Genomic DNA, 12,442 nt, shown 5'->3' with positions numbered 1-12,442 from the left:
AAGCAATTAACTTTTCCTCAGTCGTCCAAAAAACTGCGTCGTATTTGTAACTTCAGCAGCTGGAGCCGAGTCCCGCGCTGTGGGAGCGCTCGGCGGGTGCCGGACTCTCCCGCTCCCCGCGGGTGCCTGTGGCGTTTCCTCTGTTGCTCTTGGGAGGCTCAGAAATGTAACGGCACCTTCGCTACTTGTTAGTGCTCTTGTGGTTTGCTGCAGCCGGGCCGTTTAAACTGCACGTGAGCCTTGTCATAAAAGAGAAATGTGTGTCACGGTGGAATTATTTAGTAAAAAATTACGTTGATCTGCTCTGAAGGAAAAAAAACCCAACCAACTCTTGCACCTCGGGTAATTCGTTGCTAGGAAGTTCAAAATACATTTAGTGTTCTGCCCACTGAAAATCAGTGTGTTGTCCAGTTTCCCCTTACTTGTTATTTTTTGTTACAGTTTTCTTGCTGCTCCGCAAGCTCACAAGCCAGAAATACTGCAAGAAAATAGCATTCTTGACTGTTAAGGAGGAGGGTGGTGTTTTGTCTCAGAAGCTGGGCCTTCTGCCATTTGGTAGAGGCCCCAGCATAACAATCTGAGTTGGAATCTCTATGGTGAATGTACAGCTTCCAGAATAGGCTTGTCCCTGCCTGGTGGGTTAACTGAAGGGGTTGGATCTTGAATCTGTGTGTGTAGAGGTACCCATAGTCAAGCTTGAAAGTTGTGCTGGGCTCTTGGGTTGGCGTTCATTAATTCATAGATGTTAGCACAAGTGGTGCTTACATTCTGAGGGCCAGAGCCCTGTATCCTCAGGATGTGGAGAATACAGTCATGATCAGCATTGTTTTAGTGCCATTTACTAGCCTTTAGTATATTTTACTTACATGATGGAACACAAGGATAATGACATATGTGAGTAGGTGTTGATTCTGCTGTGTTCCTCTGCTCTGTGACCTTTATGAATATTCTAGAGTAACAGCTTGCTGATACTTACTTTCTTCTGGAATTACAAATACAAACTCAAAACTCTACTGTATGTAGGCATCTCATTGTTTTCTTATTGAAAGTGCCGTTTTTTTCCGCAACAACTTCCTGCTAAACGAGCAGATTGTTGTGGAATACAGCAACGTCAGATCCAAATTAAGTATAGTGTAAGGAAAATGCATATTTGAAAAAATGGAAACAAGAAGAAAAAGTTCTGCAACAACTGGCTCTTTCCTTCCTTGCTGGAGCATTCTTCCTCTGTTCCTGGAGAGATTCTTGCCTCCCCTTCAGGGTAGTTGCATGCTGCTTATAATACTCAGACTAATGTGTTAAAAATTGTACTATTAAGGTGGTGCTTTCGGGGCATCAGAGCTGCTCAAGTACTTCTGGATCCTTCTGCAATTTAATAAGCTTAAAACAGTAGCACTGCATCTTTTACCTGTCAGTCACAGGTTAAGTGATGCTCATTTTCTTTCTATAGGTAAAGTAATATGTAGGCATCTAACAGAAAAATACTGTCAATACTCCTTTATTTTTTGCAGAGCAGGAATGGTTGGTGCTTATTTTATTAATCTTGTATTTCTGCTGGATATGCAGCTATTTACTGTAACTCAAGGTGCAGTACAAATCCTTGTTGCAGACCTGTCCACTGAATCATTCTTTAAAACAAAATTATGACATATTGCCTTTGCTTTCGCAAAAGCGAATCAGTGGCAAAAGCAGTTATCTCCCTTGAAAAGAAAAAATACCTTTGCCAGTGAGTTGTGGCCTTCTTGGCTCGTCCGTACTATGTACCAGTCCCTGACTGGAACTAAATGACTGCAGAATCACTCACTCTGTGGATATGGAAGTTTTTTCTAGTGGAAAAAAGAAAAAAGCTATCTGGGATCTTGGCCAGTACCCACCATGCTTCTGGATTTCCTGAGACATTGCACAAACACAGAGAACACTTCATTCTGGTACCAAGAAGATATAAATATCCTGCAAATGTAAGAATATTTGTGAGAAAGACAAATGGTGTATCTGTGAGGAAAAAAAATACCACTTAACAATGACACTTGTTTTAATAGCATCTTGTCCCCATATCTGTGGTTGTGAATACTGCCTTTCTTTTATGTATATATGGAAATGTAAGAATGATTGAGGATTTTTTCTGTGTCCATAAAAATAAAATTTGACTGGCTTGCCATCAAGGATCCTGTTCATGAGGATGGTTGCTTTGTCGTGGCAGTTGCAATGAATTACCACTGCTCCAACATGTCACAGCCATAAAGCAAGGGTCTTTGCACGCCAATGTTTAAAGACAATCATCCCAGCATAGGTTGTTTTCTAGAAATGTTTTAAAAGCTTAAGGGAGGGTTTTACTAGAGAAGAGGATCATAACTTTCTTCTACACACCGACTTGCTTGTGTATGTGTTAGAAAACTTCTTTTCTGCACCTTATGCATTCACTTCTGATGTCCCTATTCTAAGGTTTGTCTTGACACAAACTGAAACACAGAAAATACCATCTGAACATACGAAAATTTTTTTTACTGTGAGGATGTTTTAATACTGGAGTAGGTTGCTCAAAGCAATTGTAGAGTCTCCCTCCTTGGAGATAATCAGTACCAAACTGGAGATGAGCCTGGGCAACCTGCTGCAGCTGACCCTGGACCTCCAGAAGTGCCTTCCAACCTCAGCTGTTCTGTGGGAGCACCAGTTGCTCAGCCTGCTTGCACTGCTGCAGTAGTTCTGCACCCTCTGTGTAACACACGTTCACCTGAACATGCTGAGCACAGCCTGCTGCTGTAGTGAATTAATGATTAAGTACAAAATGATGACTAAATCACATCTGTAGAGTAAACCACTTGCTTTAGTGCCATTCAACTTTTGCCTATTCAGAAATATAAAGAGGTTGATGCTGTGTCTCAAGGTATAATAAACAAATATTTCCATAGCTTCATGAATTGCAAGGATGTTGTCACATTTCAAAGCATCTGTTTCTGAACTGCAGAAAATATTAATTGGATAATATGGTAGAGAATTTGTTTAGAGTAGCTCGGCATCAATCATGTATTAACGGGATAGGAAATGAGTGTTTATACTGTAAGAAGAATTAGAGTGCCAGCTTTCAAGTGGTCCAGAACATTAATCTTCCTAACTCTAGTAGTTTTGAGAAGCTGACTGCTCAAATAATCTGTAAAAGATTGTTGAAAAGATGTTTAATTGATCACTAAATTACTCAATATGCTTATCCATACCCCAGCCCCACCCCCCAGTTTTAGATCAGTGATCAAAAGAGAGAAAATAATATCCTTGTTTGTCCTTTGATCTCTGAAAATTACTTCTGTTTATTGCTGTTGAGTTACGTCCAAAGGTCTTAGGCTAGTTTTAATACTAAGGGAAATGAATGCAGTTTGAAAAACAGATGCCCTTCTGCCTTTAGATATTTTACATTCTTAGTGAGTCTACCTCCAGTGTGACATGCCAGAGCACAAATAAATCTCCGATGTGCATGTTTAATGTATTGAGACAAGCTGCAGTTTGGCTGAGAACAAATACATTGGGAATGAAACCTGACCACCTGAATTGTTCCTGCACATAAAGACATAAAATTTAAATGGAGTATGCATTTTGTGCATCAAAATGTGCATAGGTAAATGTTAACATTTCCTGCATGTGTAAGGTGAAAAAACATAGTTATTCTTGCTTAATAACAGGTTGCCTGCAGCACAGATTGTTTAAGGCTTCTGCAGAGGTGCTTGTAGTCAGAACCAGGCGATTCGAAAATACGAAATTTGTCAGGCTGTATGATTTTATCTTACAGTGTTCTTTTACCTGTGCTTTTTTTTTTTTGGTAATGAAACTAAAAGGAATCCCTTTAACTCTTGTTCAGTTCCAATAAAGAAGTCTCTTACACTGCTCTTGCCAATTTATGCTCAGACACATATGTTTTATGGCTTGATTTGAACCAATCCTTTGAGTGGGTTGCCTATCTAGTCTTTTTTTAGGTTAGGGGAAAAGTTACTTTCACAATTATTATAGTACAGTACACAATTCATTTTGAGATACTGTTATTTTTTGTTTTTAAGAAGCGATATAATTGCAGTTTATAGTAAGAGTATGCTTCTATAGTTGTTTCTGGCTCCATTAAAACTAAGCAGTCTTTCTCTAATCAGCATTTTATTGTTACATGTTTTCTGCTAAAGTACTGTTGTCTTTTCTCATGCCAGAAATGAGATTGCTCTAGAAATAACCGTAGCAAAGTTAGTAAATGAAAAGTAACACTTATTTTGCTATTGTCCAGTTTGATTTGCAAGTGAGCTTTCATCCGTTGTAGAATGCTTCAAATATGAGTGCTGCTTAGGAGCCTAACTGTTCAGCTCACAAGAGGTCATAGAAGAATGACTTTGGAGAAAGACCAGTTTCTTGTCTTTCTCACTCCTTTTTTCTCTCTGGCCCTTGAATGTTCTATTCTCTGACTGTCCTCAGGCACTAACGTGGTCGCTTCCTGTAGGTTTGTGCCCTATGAGCCATTCCCTTTTCAAAACAAGAATTGAGTGAAAGAGCTTGGTTGCTGTCCTTTGCTCTAGGTGAACGGGCGTCCAATGTTGCTGTGCTGCTGGGCATTTTCAGTTCTTTCTTGAAAGTGAGTGAGAAACTGCAGATGCATGCCAGTCATGGAGAGGACAGGGAGAAAGTCCGCACCAGGTTCTGAAATTTTTATTATTATTATTCTTTTTAAATTCTGCTCTTTAGTTATTGAGAAGGCAACATAGATGGCACACAAATGTGGATTTTTTAATACAAAATGGAAGAATTTACATGTAGTAGTAAAACCTATGAAATGCGTAGGAAGGATTGGAAACATCAAAGGAAAAAATTACAATGGTGCTCCAAAGAAAGAGGAAAAATTGATACCAGTCTCATTTGTGGGGGAAAAAGCCCAACCAAAAAAATGGAATGTGTATGCTGAATTGGAAAGAAAAAATGCTGAGAGATGGGAATTTTTAACCGTTCTGCCTTCTAGCTGTTGTATAATAAAATTGAAGCCAATGTCATGCTTGCATCCCTAGCAAGAACTTTCCAAGTCCAACTGCATGTTTTTTGGTTTTTTTTTTTTTGGGGGGGTGGCATTTGCATTTGAATGCCATATTGGAGAAACTCTGGAGGCATTGGGTGTGTTCACTGAAAGCCTTGGAAAAGAAATGAGGAAGGCTGTGAGGATATGATTAAAAGAACAGGATAACATTTTCAGATTTTGAAGCAGGGAGTCTGCAGTGTTTCCCAGAGGTGAGGAAGAGCCTGAGAGGTGCTATTGCAAATACCATTATCTGTTTTGGGATGACTTAAAGACTGTGAGCCCTAAAGCACCATCTTTCCCCTTGCTAGTGGCAGCGCTTGGCTGGCTGACTGCATCAATGCTCTTTCTGTTTTTACCCTGCAGAGCTCTTCTGCCTAGAGGTCTCAGCTCTTCTTGCCCCTTTTCAGGACTCTGGCACAGAGTCTATTTTGTCATCACTTGTAACTCCTGGTACCACTGTGCTCAGGGCTGTGGGCAAGACAGGAAAGGGACAATGCAGGGGAGCCTTACTGAAAGCCCAGAGGGACTAGGGCTGGGTGAGCAGGAATTCTGTGTGTGGGGAGCAGCTTTTGGAGCACCTGTGGGATATTGAGGTCCTGTCTGGCTGGACAGATGTGTAGGATTTCTGTTGTGGATCAGAGCAGGGGTGCTGTGGATGAGAAAGCAGGGAGCTCCGGGCATTTTGCAGAAGTGGTGTTCAGACTGCCTGCCAAATATCTGTAGGGGAGGAGGAGTTCAGACTACCACAGAGAAGAGGGGATCTCAATCTAAGAGAGCTTTCAAAGGACTGATTTAAAGTATACAAGTGTAGATAACATGGCTAAGAAACATCCCAGTTCAGTAAGGCACTTAAGGCATTCATGAGTACCATACCTCCACTGTCCTACTCTTCACAGCTGCTGTGCTTAAAGTTTCACTTCTTGAGTCAGGGCCAAAGAGGGGCAAGGGACTTAAGTAGCACAAAGGGAAGGTATTGATTTAGAGATCTATAAAAAGGTATAATTAAGAATTACAGAGCTTCTTTGAGATGGAGTGTTTATGCTGAATATCAGGAATAAGTAAAATAGCTCCATCTTGTCAGGGCTTTATAAATAAATGTTTTGAGATCATTTAGCTGGCACACTCTCTTGGTTTTTCTGAATAAATCCAGATGTTGATTTAGGAGCAACTTTTATTTATGGATTTAATTTTGTTGAGATTTTTTGGCCGCCTCTGCTGGTGGGAGGTGTGATTGTGCAAGTGGGGAGATGCTGAGTGATCTCTCTCCTGTGGCCTCCCCTAGCAATGAGTGCTGAGCATCCTGGATGATTGAACTGCAGATGTGTATGCTCTGGAAAGTGAACTCAAAGATAGTAACAGAATTGGACTAATGCTTAAATACATGCAATTAATAGCTTTCTTGGAGGGTGAAGAAGCAGATTGTGTCATGCTAAATGGCTGCTGCAGTAATGTCACACGCTGACTGTCTTAGTGGTGCAGCCACAGGAAACTCAAGTTTGAGAATTGTTGCTGAGATTGAGTCTTTATGATGACAATCTGCTTGATCAATAATTACTGAACAGTCATGATTTACGTGAATTGTAATAGCTCTGTGTAGGAGGCCTGGGATGGATTTAAGCAAATGATGTAATTATTTGATACATGATTTAATGCATACGGTTTAACTTGTGTGAAAGTCGGTTTTCATTTGGCAAGGCACTATGAAACACTTTTTAGTCCTTTGTCAGCAGAGCCAGGGAGTTGCTGATGTTTTCGTTTTTTCTTGGCCCTTGTTAGTTTACAGGATCAGACCAATTACATGAAATTGATCTGTACTCAGTGTGGGTGGGTTGGACTGGTGGTGGGTCTTAAGGAAGCTAATTCACAACTTTCTCATACTTCCTTTATTGATCACCGTTAATGTATGAGATACATATTTTCAACTGCTTTGGTTCCAAAGTGGCCACAGCTTCACTGTATTAATCAAAATATACCCCTCCACTTATTTTCTGTAATAACGGTATAGAAACACATAAATTCTTGGCCTTTTCTTTTAAAGTAAGATATTACTACTTGAAAATATGACCAATTTGTATTATGAAAAGAGAATGAAGTGATTGTCTGCTTCTTTTTGATGCATCTTAATGTCAAGTGGTGAATAATCCTCTTTCCTTCTGGAGTCTGTGCGATAGCGTTCTGTGTGGCTTTCTTTGGGTTACTACATCTAGAACATAGTGAGTAGCCAGTCACCCCCATAGCACCAGTCTTGGGAAACCAGAAAAGGTAACTGTGTTCCTGCTGATGGTTATGATGTTTGCTGTGTAATGTTTGGAGACTGGTGTGTAATGTTGGATGTGAATGTTGCCCAGATGTAAGACTAAATTTCTTTTTAGTGTTTACTCTTGTGAGAAAGCAGTTTTGAGGTATCTCATTATAATTTAATCAAATTTGTACCTGGGGAGAGGCTAAGGGAAACTGGAAATAATGTGTAAGTTAATCTCTCCAGCTGTAATATTGCAATACTGTGATTCAAATTAATGCCAACTTTTTTTGGTGTTTAATAGAGGATATCTTGCCTCTTGGCTGTTTTAACAGGCCTTGTAATGCTGTGTGAACCAAACTGGTAAACACAGATGTTTTAGCTTGCCTCCTTTTTATGCAAGTTTAATATAAAAGTGTTTAAGAGGAATATATCAGAAAGAAAACTGATCCATGCAAATGTGGTGACTTTAGAGAAGTAGTCTTTATTTCTGTACAATCCATAAACTTCTTAACATTGCAGGAAATTACTCTGAGAAGATCAGATGTTCACTAGCTAGATCCTAGGCTCATCTATGCAACAGCACACAGTGAACTGCATGGAAGAGGTTGTTAGTTGACTGAGTACTGTGTTCACAGAAGCAGGAAGAAGACACAAAAGGAAAATTGCTAGCATACTGAGAGTTAAGTAAATTTTAGTTTATAGGAGATTCGGGGCAGAAATTGTCTTGATTTAATTCTCACTGTATAGTTTTTCACTATTTGAGAAATAATCAACAGGATAGTAATATTGAGTGTTAATGCAGTAGTCTTGATTTTTATTAGGTATAGGCTAGTTTTATAACAGGAAACTATTGCGATCTGCATTGCCTTTCAGAAATGTTCTTGCCCCACCAAAATTCTATGTTATTACTAATAGCTTGCAACAACCTAATTTCAAGTTGAATTTTTCCTACAAAAACTTTTAGCCTGTTGATAACTTAATTTCCTGTGCAGGAGGGAACATCTTGATGCCTGGATCCAGAGGTCTGTGATGTTTGCTGTGGCTGATATTCAAGAATGCTGTAGCTTGACAACAAATGTGCTAAATGAGTGGCAGACTAGCAGGGCAAATCACACCGCATACCCTTCCGCTTGAAACTGGCTATTCATACTAGACTGCTGAAATGGCTGTGTTGTTGTTTAGCATATTACATGATTTAACATGCAGAGTATTTTGTGGCTTCTCATTTCCATAGTCAGAGTCTCATTTTTTGAAGTAACAGAATTAAAGGCATAACTGTAAACCATCATTTCATTACATCTCTTTCATCATTGTGAAGGTGGATGAAAATGTCTGTTTCCCCCGTCTGTCTAGGCAGCACTGACACAGGATGAATAGTTTCCCAGTAGAGTGTAGGAGTTGAAACTGAGTTGTGTACATGTATAAAGAGACTCTGAACAGCCTGGAAAAGGAATTGGTGGGGCTGGGGCACTGTAGAGCATCTTGGGAATGTGGTACTTCCTCTTGCATAGACTTCACTGGGCGAGTGCTATTGCACCCTCTCATTCTTTGGATTAAAATTCAGCACTGTACAAGTACAGTATGTCCTGTTTTGAGAGCATTAGTTGGAGCTGAGATGTGCACAGGCCTCAGGTAAGCTCCTGATCCCCTGCTGGTAGTGGGGTCCAGTGCTCTTGAGTATCTCTTCTTACAGCATATGTGCGTTCTTCTCTCTTGCTGTCCCAAAAGCATTTGGGTGGATGAAGTCTTAATATTGAAATCACAGTCTGAAACATCTGGAAACGTTGAAATCAAAATGCTAGTTGAGTATCTGTTTCTGGCCTTAATGTTGCTCAAGTAAAACATTTCACCACAAAATCTGAGGAATGCATCTAATGCAATACATTTTTAGTGGCAAAGAATTTTATGTGACTGTCATGACTTATTCTGTGTTTTGGAAGTTTTTTACTGAGAGCAGAGATTACATATTTTCTAAGTCATTCTCTGACGTGACAGGTGAAGATTCTAGAAATCTAATAGTTTTAATGTTTTAATGGATAGTTGCAAACCCAAGTAATTAAAATTCCGCTGGGAACATGCAACACACCAGTTCACAGAATTTTCTTCTCAAAGTCTAATTTGACACCTGAGAACCCTGTTAACACTTTGAAATCACATTTTCTATGCTAAACTGTTAATAAATGAAACTTTGACTAACAAACACCTTGAGCTTAGTGAAATTTTCATGCATTTTTAGTCATCCACAAAACCAAATAAGATTTTATGTAGGTGATTTACTTGCTATTTTACTTCTCTGGTTGTTGTGATATGCTGCATCTGCTGAACTCTCAGCTCCTAGGATAACAAGGCTTGCAAAGTAATGCTTTCTGTGTCCACTCACTTTAATTTTCACTTCCCAGTAACTTTTGAACTCAAACTCACTTTGGACAAATGCTACAGGGAGGACTGATCCTGCAGATGGTTGTTTCCTATACCTGGCTTTAAAGCAAGCAGTTTGGTAGAGGAGAGGCAGGGAGAGACAATAGTATGAGGTTTGCTTGTCCTGAACAAACAGCAGACCATCTACATGAAAGACTAAAATTTGAATTCGTTAAGCATGGGAAAAGTTTCAGTAGGGTGGGAAAACAACTTTTACTAAAGACTGCAAGCCTGAGAGACAGACCCATTGAAAACCACACAATAGTAATTCCTCTGATTATGAAGGCAGAAGGAAGAACCAAATAGTTCCTAATTCTGAAGATATGTGGAGAAGCTCTTCCTGTAAGGCATACTTCCGGGCAGTTATTTAATCCTGTGAGCAGCTAATGATAAAAATGTCTGTTGCGTAGGTTCTAACACATAAATGTGATTCTGTGTTGAAAGCTTCTGAAACTGAGTTGACATCACATTTGTTAATTTTCTCTTTATATACCTAGTGCCACAGTAGCTGTGGTTAGCAGGGAAACTAACATCTACAGACCGGAAGATTATAGTTGCCAAAGGATAAACTGGATTTGACTTCATTAGTGCACAAATGATAAGTTTGTGAGGAGTTATTATAGCATTAATCAACTTGATGGATTGGAAATATGACAGAACTGAAGCAGTGTGTAATATTAGTGCCTATTATTCTACAAATTATGTCTTCACCTACATTCATAAGGCAAGAGTCATTGCCGTACATTAAAGATGTTACACACTTTCTCCTCTTGTGGAGGCGTGTGACAGCCCTTCAGCAGTTCCTCCTCTTCTCTTCCTCCAACAGGGTTCTGATCTCCCTTAGCTGCATCTTTTCACCTTATAGCTAATTGAAGGTGGCTTGGTAGCTGATACGTGAGCTTAGCTTGCACTTTACAAACCTGGACCTCTCAGGTAGCAGTGTGTATTTAAACTTCTTGCTCCATCAGAAAAAAATATTTAATACTCTAAACACCTTGGAAGAAAGAGTGAGTAGAAATTGGAAGATAGGAGATAGATAGTGAATGAGTGTTTAATTCTTTGATTTTCAGAGGATTACACAGGCTTTGTGTATTTACCTCTGGTGCTGCTGAACGTGATTGGCTGCGTGCAATTCTGAATGCATGCTGCAGAATATTTTTTTTCTGGGATATGAGTAATAATAAGTGAATCTTAACGTGAAGTTGATTGTTTTAAAATCCAGTCCATACAGTGACAGCAAAATCAATTGTCTGGTCTGTGTGAAAAGGACTGGAGGCTTCAGTTCAAGCTCATGAGCATGTGTCCACCTTGTCAGCATAGTCGGAATTGTGACCTCCCTCTGGAGACTTGTCAGGTGCCAAGTGCAGCGGCTATTATTCATTCATTTTCTTGGAACTGCTGAAATTCAGAGTTTAAGGTATACTGATAACGAAGGCTGAGGTTTTCATATGGCTGTTTGACAAGTAAAGATGACAAAAGACATATATTAGTACACAACTAAACTGCGAATGAGTGAATGCAAAGATTTTAAACTACCCTTGTCCTTTCCATCCCTCAATTTGGGCGTGTGCTTTTGTGTACTAAGACTGTGTGATAAAGACTTAATATCATGACTAATGAAATTAGGATCAGCAGATAATAGTTCATGAATATCTGTATGTGATCAGTGGAATGTGGAAGGAAAATATAAGCTGATAAGGGCAAACAAGTTACAAAAAACCACTCTACTCGTGTTTTAGTTTATGGCATGGATATGGCATGCCTTACCAGCGGTGTAGTTTTGGGTTCTATGTGCCGAGAAGCTGTTACATATATACGTATATCTCTATGGCTGCATATAACTTAGTGCCAGGATCAGACTGGAATTACTAGTGTTTGAATTTCTTGAAATACACCAAGCATTTTGTTGGAAGATGAAAAGTTCACTTCATTTTTGTGGGCCTGAAATATTTCAGCCATGTTCTTATGTAAAAATAGGCCATTTCCAGTTGGGCTGGAATTCAAGAATGCAATATAAATCTGACATTTCAGTCTGAAGAGGCTCAGGCAAAAATTTTCAGTAGAAATGGGCCCATGCAATTTGAAGTTCTATGTACCGTTCTGGACATGTGAAAAGGATGTTTTCACTGGTTGGCTGGAGTATTTGAGATCAGTGTGCCTTTGTGACTTAGTTACTTCTGTAAGTATCTCAGTCTAGCACTGATAGTTTACTGAAGTATAATAATAACATTCTTAATTTTCTCATTCCATCTGCTCTTCCAAGACTTCGGTGGACCTGAAGAAATGTATGTTAGATAAATTATTTTAAACAGTTAAGACTGTAATACCACAGACACTATCTTGGTCTCTTTTTATTTAAAGAAGTAAATGTACTTCCACCTCAAGAATTTTTACTCCAGGGCAAAACTTTAATGGAGGTGTGTAAAACCAATAACTGCTACAATAAAACATAAAACATTTTTTCATGACACTTAAATGTGATTAGTTGCTTTCTCATGCCCATACTAGTATAGCTTTTGTAGGCTCTCTGCCTTAATGTTAGAGGCAGTGACCTTTGCAAAACTGTGTACAGTGTTAGAAGCTTTACAGTTCTATGTGACTTCCATAGAAGTTAATACTTCATGAGTATCCAAAAAGGGTGATGGACATTTGTACTTTCTTTCCCTTCGAGTTCTGAGGGCAAAGGCACAAAGAATGACCTTACGGAAGCCAGTGACATCTTTCTGTTTGAACCGCACACAGTTATTTAT

General features: G+C 39.3%; 1 protein-coding gene across 1 annotated transcript in view; it reads left to right on the top strand.

The window, feature by feature from the left end:
* The window catches only part of MTX2 (metaxin 2), a 35,360-nt gene that overhangs the window by 560 nt on the left and 22,358 nt on the right, over positions 1-12,442 (top strand). The gene's annotated exons all lie outside the window — the stretch shown is intronic.

This window comes from Falco punctatus (assembly GCF_963210335.1).
Source record: "Falco punctatus genome assembly, chromosome: 8".
Taxonomy (NCBI): domain Eukaryota; kingdom Metazoa; phylum Chordata; class Aves; order Falconiformes; family Falconidae; genus Falco; species Falco punctatus.
Note: the sequence above shows the minus strand (reverse complement) of the source record. Positions and strands in the feature narration are given on the sequence as shown.